General features: G+C 34.4%; 1 pseudogene; it reads right to left on the reverse strand.

Annotated features, from left to right (window-relative positions):
- Nucleotides 1–8028: 8028 nt before the first annotated feature.
- Nucleotides 8029–10733, reverse strand: LOC114714750 (isoleucine N-monooxygenase 1-like; annotated as a pseudogene).
- Nucleotides 10734–11602: the final 869 nt, after the last annotated feature.

The raw sequence follows: 11602 nt of genomic DNA on the forward strand, positions 1-11602 counted from the left end.
TGTAAATACTAAATAGGTAAAATTAAAAATTTCTTGAATCCCCAATGAGAGAGGTTATCACATTTATTGTCAGATAGTGTCTTGAACAAGATTATTTCCAATAAAAGTAAGCATGTGCTTATTAAAAAAAAAACTTATTCTTATTTATAAAAAGAATAAGTAAGAGAAACAATAAGTGAGAAAAATGATGAAATAGAATGTATGGAGAAGGATGATAAAAAAGTATGGCGAAGAACATAAGTAAAATTAGAAAAAAAATATTAAATAATCTGACAAATGTAGTTATTAAAAAAGATCTAATCTTTCAAAAGTTTGATCCTTATATTTTGAACCGGAAAAGGCAATTAAACACGACTATAATGCCGTAGTTAAATTAAAAATAACCATTGACTTGGGAGAAGGGGTGTGAAATGTATTTTTCCACACCGAATAATGAAAAGAATGGTATAGCGATTTAAAATTCTAAGAACAGAAGGGGAAAACAAAAGATCTTTCAAAAAGCATATGGCCATGAAAGGATAATGAAACTTGTTATGACAGAAACTAATTTATAATTTGTTTTTGGCTTTTTGCAAACTGAAAAACATATGGCCATGAAACTTTTCCATGGACGTAATCGCTTCCCATTGACTTCGCTGACCTGTGCTGCTGCTACGTATACCCCCGGGGGGAGGGGGTTCCTTGCATCCCGCTTAATCTCCTCTTGACGATGAAAGTTGTCCCCCATCGTCTCACTGGCCAGCCTTGACCCTATTATGTTGAGGTCATCTCTAGTATTTAGAGTTTGCCTCCATCTGGTATCACTCTTGCGGCCCGCACTAGGGACGAAAGTCAGCCTTAGTGATCTGATAGATCTCTAAGTAACTAAGCTTCATTTATCCATTTGCAAGCTATATTATTTGATTTTGATGATCTTTTTTTTTTCTTTTGTTGGTGTAACTAATTAGTATTGCTACTTGCTTTTGATAAATTTTCCTTTGTGTTATTATTTCAGGTTATGCAGTTGCTGATGGAGTGCCTGTAAGAGAGCCTCCACTTCCTTGTGGTATTGGCTACGGCTGGTTCTTGTAAGTAATTAATAATTTACATTATTTCACATCATTAACTTGTAGGCGTATGATAATCATATTTAAGTTTTGTTATCTATTCGCTGTTTGGTTAGTTTTGAATGTTTTTCTCCTTTTAATTTATAAGTTGGAGCCATTATTAATTATCACAACTAAGTGATTTAAGGAATTTTTCTTTGGAGTGACAAGTAATTAAGTTGGAGGTAGTCGAATAGTTTCAGATTGAGTTACCTAGCTAATTATGCAGGCACCGGCCATAAGAATATATTTAGCCTTCTAGCACGTTTTCACTTTTCTTATGTATAGTTTCATAAACATGCTGTAAGTGTTAAGGTTTTTGTTTCTTTTATTATCTGGTTATATTCCCTCCGGGCCTAAATATAAAAGCCAGATAACTAACTTACAGATATTAAAAAAATTAGTTAAGTTAGATATTTGTAACAAACATGTATTGTTTTTCTTAAATACTACCATCTGACCATCACCCCATTGATGGAAACTCCTTTTTATATATGCAATCAATAAAATTACAAAATCAGAAACAAAATGAACTGTGGCCTTATATATATATATATATATATATATATATAGAAGACTTAACTATACACCTGACTAGCTTTTATATTGAGTTTGTTGATTCCGAAGGTTTCTTCTCTTGTGAAGGTTTCTATTAGGTCTCTTGCTTGGCGCAATTCCTTCGTATGTTGGGGCAATACTTCTTTGCTTTTCCAATATAGACCCCAGAGAGAAACCTGGATGTATTGCTTGTGCAGCTGCTGTAAGTGATTCACTTTAATTTACTCTAACCTCCCATTTTGTTTTTGAATTAAAGCAAGTTTTAAATGGGTTAAAGAACAAAAATACCCACAAAATTTTCTCTTACGGGCACACATCTAGCATCCTAAAGTTTTTAAAGGGACAAAAATACCCACAATATTGTTTAATGGCCTAGGGGATTCTGCCCCTTTTATTGGAACTTCATATATATGTATATATGTCCCTTTAGAAGGCTTAATTAGGATGCGAAATTTTGTAGATATTTTTGTCCCTAACCCTATTCAAATTTCATATTGTTTCAGAAAAGGGAAGTACCAAACAATGTTGGATTATTTCATTCGATCGACTTGATTATTTGTCCCTTTAGAAGGCTTAATAATAATGCAGCATTTTCCCCATCAAACTATTCAAGTACCTCAGTTTATACTAGATGACTACTGGTCTTGTGACATTGATTTTGCAGGCTGTTGTTGTTACAATTGCAATTGTTATTATTGCAATAATGCATTAATGGAAGCACATCACTGAGATGACTTGTAATATAATTTTCAGAGAAGTGCCTCTGTTTCATATTATACTGAACCCACGGGTTTTATATATATATATATATATATATATATATATTAATGGGAGGTTGAACGTGTTTCTTTAATATTGACTTATGAAAGGCATATGATACACATGGGTTACATGTGTGTTTTTATATTATATATCCTACTCGAGACCTGCATTTTACCACACTTGTGTGTCCTTGAATTGAACTGACGGTTAGTTACCAAGACATTCCATCCTCTACTTCTATACTACCTCCGATATCCTTGATATAATACCTAAATAACTAATTTATGAATATTAAGAAATTTACTTATTTATAATGAACGAATGTTGTCTTTTCTAAATGTCTTTGTTAATCATGTGTATTGGAATTACTTCTTAATGAAAACTCCTTAATTAACATGTGTAATATCCCCGTAATGATTACTTGAGAGCAAAATAGATAAATATTAGAAACAAAATAGATTGATATCTTATATTTAGAACTAAATTAAATCTCCAACAAGCTATTATATTAAATACCAAAGGTGATAAATCTTTTTCTTGGGATTGCATCAAATTAAAAGTAGACTCGTTACTGGAATCTGCACTGGAGTGTACATATACTGTGCTGTGTTTAAAGCTGATTACCTTCTTAGATTCCTCTGGAAGGCTTGAACTCCTCTTTCCTGCTCTCATTATCTTATAATTAGGACCAGAGGTAGTATAATATACTAGTCGCCGCCATAATGCAGTTCTTCACAAGATTGATAACGTTAGAAGGCAAGTCATTCTCTTCCAACACTCTCACCAGAAAACCCAGCTCATCGTGTCATATATCCCTTTTTTAGATCAATTTCAATTATTATATATAAACCCCTTTCTACCTCGTGTCTTTCCCATAATGTGAATCACCTCCTTAGGGATGGCTATGTTATCCTAGATATTACGCTCAGGAATAAAGCTGGATTGAAATCGGGACATAATTTTATCCGTTATTGGTTGAAGTCTTTGCACCAATAGCTTTGAGATCCCCTTTTAGAGAAAATTACATAATGAAATTGGTCGAACTTGAGTCACCCTTCCACTTTAGGAACCAAAACCAACAAAGTTTTATTTAATTTTGCAGGTCACTACGGGCTTCGCCAAGGCCACCACATCGTTTCCTATAATCTCCCAATTTTTTTCATAGAAGATTGCTAAGAAATCGTCATCCTCTTCATAGAAAAGTTTTTGAAAAATTAAATTCTTTTTAACAAACCACAAAGATAGATGGACGACAAGAATGTGCAATAAATAAAAAGGAGATGATTTAACCAATTTTTAAAAGTTTCTCATTTAACCCCTGCAATTTATTTATTTAATCTCTTGATGCTACCAAATATTAAGAGACACCGCAAGTGTATCAGCCGTAAAAATAGACAGTAGTAAATCAAGGTCGATCCCACAGAGAACTCAATTAATCAGTAATTAGACAATAAAAATCTTCTTTTCGTTTAAGTTGAGTAAATCAAAATTGAGTAAAATTGAGTTAAAAAAAATTTTAAATAAACAAAACAAAACTTTCTTAAATTAACTAGACAAATATTAAAAAGAACAACCTAGAGTTACTAATCTCTTGTTAGCTTCTTAAATCTTGTTTCACTGAATTGATGAACTTTAATGTCAATTTTGTTAATCTAGAATTCAATTAGTTACAAGTGCCTGTCGCTCTATTCATAACCCTCTTTTAAATTAATTATGTAATCTCTCACATAATTATCTAAGAGGCTAAACAAATCAGTCTCACTTATTAACAATTATACAGGGTAATTAGGTATATTTCTATTATAATCACAAATTAAATTATCATCCAATCCTATATTACTTAATCTAAGAGCTTAATTAAAATCTCCTTTATCAAGGAAAACTTGAATTTTCAAATTCACGATTAATGGTGGCCAGTCATCAAATGGACAATAAAGAACAAGATTAAGTAACCAAAATCTAACATTAAGCATCCTCACTTCAACAAAGCTCAATCCACTAACAAGTTCACAGCTCCCTAGGCTGTAAAGAGAAAATTAGCTACACATGAATTTAATCAGTCTCCGCTCTAAAGCAACAATCTCACATTCAAAAACCATAGCGAAATGCAGGAGTAAAGGAAGGAGGAACCAAAACAGGGAAACAGGGAATCAAAATATTGGTCAGGTATAGCTCGAGTGTTTCCAGATTGAAGATGATGAACAGTTGCTCTTCTTGCTCATCCGGTAACCGAGAGCGCCTCTCTCTTTTCAGATCAGAAAATCACCGTGCCCAGTCTCTCCTCTCCAGCTCCGTCGAACTCGTCCTCCTCAGAACCATTCTCTGCAACTGCGTCCCTCTAGTCCAGAACCAGCATTGGCGACCTCCTCTTGTCTTTGACCTCCTCTGCTGAACCTGTAGACCAGAGCCCCCAAACCGCAACCTCCAGTGTTCGCCTCTCTCGCCCCCTGAACCAATCGAACCAAAGGGAGGGCAAGATGATACCCGGACAGTCCGGCCTCCAAGACGATCATGAACAGTCTACCTAGGTCTCCCCGGATTCAAAAATTCTTCTCCAAAACGTTGTCGTCTCCAGCTCTATAATCAGCACGTGCTCCTCATGATCCCATTCAAGAATTCCCCAAACGCTGCGTTGATGCGTGCTGAAGGAAGGAGAAGAAAATAAAACAAATAAAAGGAAAAGCTCAAATGAAAAGGCAAGTAAAATAAAAGGAAAGGAAATAAACTATGAGGCGGTTGAAAGTGAATTACATTTTGGATAAAGGGCAAGCTAGGCTATCAGAATCATGAGTTTATAAGTAAACTTATGACAAAAATTTAGACTCAGATTGTAAATATATAAATTTAATAGTTGAAAAACAAAAAATAACTCAGAATCTATTCTTACCGGTAATGAAAAAGAGAAGCATGAGAATGACAATGATCTTGCTGCTCTTTGTAGAATCCATAATTGGGGAATATGACTTGGGGTAAAAATATGAAATATGATGAGATCAAGCGGGACGCAAACTGTTTCTTTATATACAGCTTGGAGAGATTGCATGACATTTAATTTATCATATTTTCTTCCAAAACCACTTGATTATAAATCACTAAATTTGTTGGATTTTCTTCCAAAAGTAGTTTATTAAATAATATGTATTTTTTCCCTCTGAGAAGTTGATGATATATATGTGTGTGTGTGTGTGTCTGATAAATTGCATATTATTAATTTCACGATGGCTCCAGTTCAACATGCAGAATAACTTGGGTATGGTGAGTGATGATTGGCGCTCCCTGTTCATTACTATTTGCTGGCTACTGTGGAAAGCACGAAACGACTTGGTTCATCCGAACAAAATCACCGACCTCCATTCTATCCCAAAGAGAGCCGATGCAATCCTAAAATGCATGATGAACTCGGCCAAGAAACTCCAGGGGGTTAGAATGAACGCCCCTCAACAGAACTCAACGAAGCTCACCCAGGATACGCCTTCGGATGCTTGTGTGGTGGAAGTCGATGGTGCATTCTCAGCCGTCACCCACACCGTGGCCTGTGGTGGCATCATCAAGCAGAACAATATGGGAGTTCGTGAGGGCTTCATGATGAAACTAGACAAAGGCGACCATGTTATAGCCGAAATCTGGGCTTGTTTATTGGGTATGAAGCGTGCATGGGACTTGGGATATCAAAATGTGATCTTACGTTGCGACTCCTCAGAAGTCATCGAGACGTTCAAGAAGGATGACAACAGTTTGCATGAAGACTGGCAAAGCATCCACAAAGTCCAGGAGATAATGCAGTGGAATTGGCAGATTAACTTCCAAGTGATAAGCAAAAATGAAAACAATACAGCCGACTACCTCGCCAAAACTGCCCTCAACGGAGCCTTGGGCCTGCAAATCCTGAGCAGCGAATCCATTGCTGCCATTTTAGGCCATCACGTTGTACCTTAATCTGTGTTTTGTTGTTCTAGCCTATAAAAAAAAGGGGTTTAGTTTAACAAAAAGGAAACAGACAGTAAATCAATATCAATGAATCATCAATCAATAAACTTTATTCTTAAAGTTTTGTAATAGCCAGTTGAATTAAAAATGGGTCGGTAGGGTTTAGCAATAAATATCAATAAATACTTTCAACGCCGCACATTAAAAACCAATATTAAAAAAAAATTAAATGAATACCTTCAATGCCATTCAAGTGGTCAATTATTAGCAGAGGGAGAATGGCTGTAAAATTAAATGCGTAATAATAGCTATTAATTGAAATATTTATCATTCTGTTACTATTTATAATTACTTGTGTCCCAAGTCTACAGACCAAGAAATGCAGTAAATTGATAAGTTCTTTCACATTTATCCTTATTAAAAAATGGTATTGAAATACTCTTTTGGTCCTATTTATAGGGCGGAGAGAGAACGTATTTTTTTATTCTATTTATAGGGTACTGAAAGAAATTTTTTGTATGAATGTATAATTTTACCCATCATTTATTATTTTGTTGACTTTGTTTATATGAGGTATAATATATATTAAATAAAGATAAAGTTGAAAAGTCATTAAATTTTAAATGAGAATTAATGAAATTTAAGGTTTTCCTTGCTCTGTGTAAAACAGGCTTGAAGTGCCTTATAAATGGACCAAAGGGGCTATTTTATATTTTCTCTCACCTATTTACTTGATATCTCTATGCATTTATCAAGTTAACCGGGTAATACTGGAAAAAAGACTCATTAAATACTCTACAAGTGACTTATATTTAGGAATAAACTTTTTTCTTATAAATGATTTATAAATAAGAGCAAAACAGAGTATCCATATAACTTACATTGAATATATTAATAAAATCATATTGTCAAATATGATTATTTGAAAAAAAAATACATCAGCAGAAATGAATTGAAAATACCGAATCATCCCCATAAGCAACCAATTGGAATAAATTCATTACTTTTTAATTGCATTAGAGGTTTTTAAAAATTAAAAAAAAAAGTTATTGGGATATCAATACCCAATAACTTATACTGTGTATATTAACAAAATCAGATTGTGAAATATGATTACCTGGGGGGGGGGGGGAATGCAGCCTTTGTTGATGAAGTTTACATCTTACAGAAACAGTGGCTGCATTGTATTACAATTGAAATTGTTGGTATGCCCTGATTTTTGTTATCTCTTGACCTTTGTGTTATTGTTGGCAAATTAACGTACATTTGAACTTCCAACAACCTGAGCCCTTCGTTCGGCTTTTTATATCGGGCTTAGGCTAAAATGTTTCTTAAGAAATCAAAAAGAAAATTAACTTCCAAAGCCACCTTCCACTTTAGGAACCAAAACCAACAAAGTTTTATTTAATTTTGCAAGTCACTACGGGCTTCGCCAACGCGACCACATCGTTTCCTACATCTCCCAATTTTTTTGATAGAAGATTGCTAGGAAATCATCATCCTCTTCATAGACGAGTTTTTGGAAAATTACATTCTTTTTAACAAACCACGAAGATGGACGACAAGAATGTGCAATAAATAAAAAGGAGATGATTTAACCAATTATTAAACGTTTCTCATTTAACCCCTGCAATTTATTCATTTAATGTCTACTCCCTTCATTCACAGAGAGAAGTACTTCAGCCGCCCACCTTGGCTAAAGGAAGAGATCATCCCTAGACTCACTAAGATGGATTCCGGACATCTTACATGGCACACTCCAAGTGAAACACTGCAACAACCTTGCAAAAAGCATTAGGGTTATGGGAGATCCAAATGTAACTCCTGGACATCCTCGTCTTCCTATGCTGAATGATATGGATCTTAAATCTGGCTCTGTCAAACTCAAACAGACATCATCATCATCATGTGTCCGTTTTTTAAGGTGGCGATCTGGTTTGAACTGGTCAGGATCTTCTTCCCAGACTCTAGGGTTTCGACCTAACCTTGTTCTGCTTAGGATCACGTGACTGCCTTTGGGGATGATGAAGTGATCGCCGACCACCGTGTCGGCCATGCACAGGTGAGGAGGAATGAATGGTGCTACTGGGTGAAGACGAAAGGCTTCTCTTGCACAAGCTTTGATGTAGTTGAGTTTTTGTAGGTCTGATTCTTGTACTAATCTGTGTTTTCCAACAACATCGTCTAGTTCTTGAGTTGCTCTTTCTAATAACTCAGGCTTGTTTGGCATTTCTGCTATTGCCCATTCAAGTGCGTTTGATGGATTATCTACTGTTGCATTCATCACATCCTGCACCAACAACAAGACAAAGCAAAAATTAATTCACTTAGTCACATTGATTGTACATTTGCATAGAGATGTACACCCTCAGCTGTAAAATATAAGTCACTTTTAAGTTTTAACCACCTCACTGGATTAAGGAAGATCCTTTTAGAAGGTGACTTATATTTTGAATTGAAGTGAGTATATGCGAATTAAAGACATGGATGGGGGAAAAAAAAGAAATACATGTATAAATTAATTGCTATAATAAGGACCCCACTTGGTGACTACTAATAAGGATCATCTATATCTTTTTAAAGGTGTCTTAGATAATAAAGATATAGAAAGGGAGTATATCACTCGTATTAATTAATGAGAATAAAGACTAAACAAGTTTTGTCCGCCCAATCTATATATGTTTTTTTTCCCCTTGGCAAAATGACAATTTAATATCTTACAAGAAAATTAAAGTAAAATGAAGACTTTTAATTAAATTATAAATATGAAAATTTTTTCAGTAATTCTATGTAGAAGTTGAAGTAACATGTATAAGATGTATATGTGAATTAAAGATATGGCTAGAGATGACAATTAAAGAAAATCAGGGTATAAAATTAATTGCTATAATTGTAGCTTTGATTTCTTCTGGTGTTAGCAACAGGTGGCGATCAGCATCTTTCAGAGAAATAAGAACATCAAGCAGGTCCTCTTTTTCCCATCCTTCCATTGTTGGATTCTGTCGTCAATAATGGGATCATGATATTTCTTAATTTTCTCAAGAGCATTGGTCAACCTTTTCTCGTGCCCATCAAAGTCAAACACTCTAAAACATGGCATATAATCAGAAACACAAAAAGCATACAGAAACCATAATAGTGTGAAGATGGCCCCCACATGTTCTTCTTCCTCAAATCCAGGTCCTCCATCTTTCCCTCCTTCCCCAAAATACCTCTTATTGAATCCCTAATCACATTGCCACGATATTGCTGCGACACTAACCTCAGATTCACCGGACCTTCTTTCTTGTCGTCGTTATTGCACAGGCTATACACGTACCTGACCAGGTTGTCTGCTTCTTGAGCTCTTCTGTCATGAAGCCATCGAAGTCTCATTGGAGAAATCAGTTCAGTGCTTATCACTTTCTTCATCTTCTTCCATTGTTTCCCAAAGGGTACTAAAGTGGTCGTCAAATATCCTCCTGAGATTAGTTCGGCAGCCGTACTTAGGGGTCTTGAAGCAAAATTTGCGTCCTGCTTCTTTAAGAATTCACAAGCGATTCTAGGGCACGACACCGGCACAACGTGAACGTTACCTAAGAAAAAAATTATACTATTTCAGTTCCAGAAGCGGGTTTGGGGTGATGAGCACTGAAATCTAAACCGTGAAAATCTAATCTGATTGGTTTAGATATAACTTTTTATTTTTATTTTAAAAAAATATTTTAATGTGGGTACAAGATGTGATATAAAGATAGTATCATAAATGTCCGTTTTTTCCACAAAAAAAAAATTGATGGTGCGGATTTTACCATTATGATGAACATTTGCAGCAAGCACTGAAACTAGTTCTATTGGAGAGGGAGCGGTGATACTGGCAAAACAATAGATGCTCAAGATTGAAGTTCAAAGTAATTATCAAGACGTATGCATAAAATACCAGTGTTGAGGTCAGTCATTAATTTGTCTATCCACCTGAAAACGGGCTTGTTTGCGACCATTTCTGGAAGGCTTCCAACAAGAGTCCGTGGTTGAGGGCCAGGAGGGAGTTTGGGTGTCCCAGGTTTTTCAGTTATGTTGTGTTTGCTTGGGAATTTTAAGGTTAGGCATAAGAATCAGTTTCAGTGCTCATCTCTTTGATGAGCACCATAAGCTTATTAGATCTGAACTATCTATATCTCATTTGAACAGTCCAAATTTAAAATCTTTAATTAATTATTTTTAAATAGAATAAACTATTTTTTGAAAGAATGATAGTTAAGAGATCATCATTATTTTAGATTCTATACATATTAAAATAATTATTTTAAATTAAAAAAAAATCAAATCTGAACCACCCAAATGAAATATGAACGGTTCAGATCTGATTAGCTTATAATGCTCATCAAATGGATGAGCACCGAAACTGGTTCCGTTAGGCATGATGTCAAACTAGCTAGCATGAGAAACAAAGCATACGAAAACCATCCTTGTATTGAAAGAAAAAGGTTAAAGGAAAACTCCATAGTTGGGAAAAGAAGCTTTATGGGTTCAAAGAGGAGCACACTGGAATCTAATTCTTCTCTATTCATTATACCTCTGTAGGTTCATATATATACAAATAAAATAGGAGAGGTTATGTATAGGCTTAATATAGGTTATGTATAGGCTTAATATGTGTAGTACTCCTTCTGTTGTTCCATTATTATATATTAGTTCGATTATACACAAGTTAGAAATGCAATAAATATATGATGCAATTTATCAAATTTGCCCCTCGTTTTATTTCTAACAGTACTTCAATGCCTCTAAAAACATCGTTTTACTCTAAGGGTAAAATGGGAAATATGATATATATTAAATATTGGTGGAATTGAGAAGGGACTTGATGATCTAATATCAAACAAAATTTTCAATTTCCCCCAAAAAGAACAAATACAAGGAAGTGGAGGGAGTAAATGAGATGAAGGCAACCTCCCCAAACAAAGTGTAACTAATTGTACTCTCATTTAATTACAAGAACAATTAATGTACCACTTTGGTTCTAAGTATAAGTCGCTTGTAATATATTTAATATTTATTTTCTAATTTTATTTTTATTTAATTTTTACTGGAAAAAGAGAAAGAATAGAGATATATGAGAATAATTTGGGTGTGTATATATAGAGATTTTTAATAAGGATAAGATTAGAAAAGTTTGTTAATTTAATGCATTTCTTAGTATATGAGTATATATTATAAGTTTTTTATATTGAGGACTTGAGTACTAACTCATTTATTCATTGAGCCTGTATAATTCCTCCAATTCTTTT

Source organism: Neltuma alba, unplaced genomic scaffold (assembly GCF_004799145.2).
Source record: "Neltuma alba isolate B1F8T4 unplaced genomic scaffold, ASM479914v2 tig00011541_pilon, whole genome shotgun sequence".
NCBI classification, from domain to species: Eukaryota; Viridiplantae; Streptophyta; class Magnoliopsida; order Fabales; family Fabaceae; genus Neltuma; species Neltuma alba.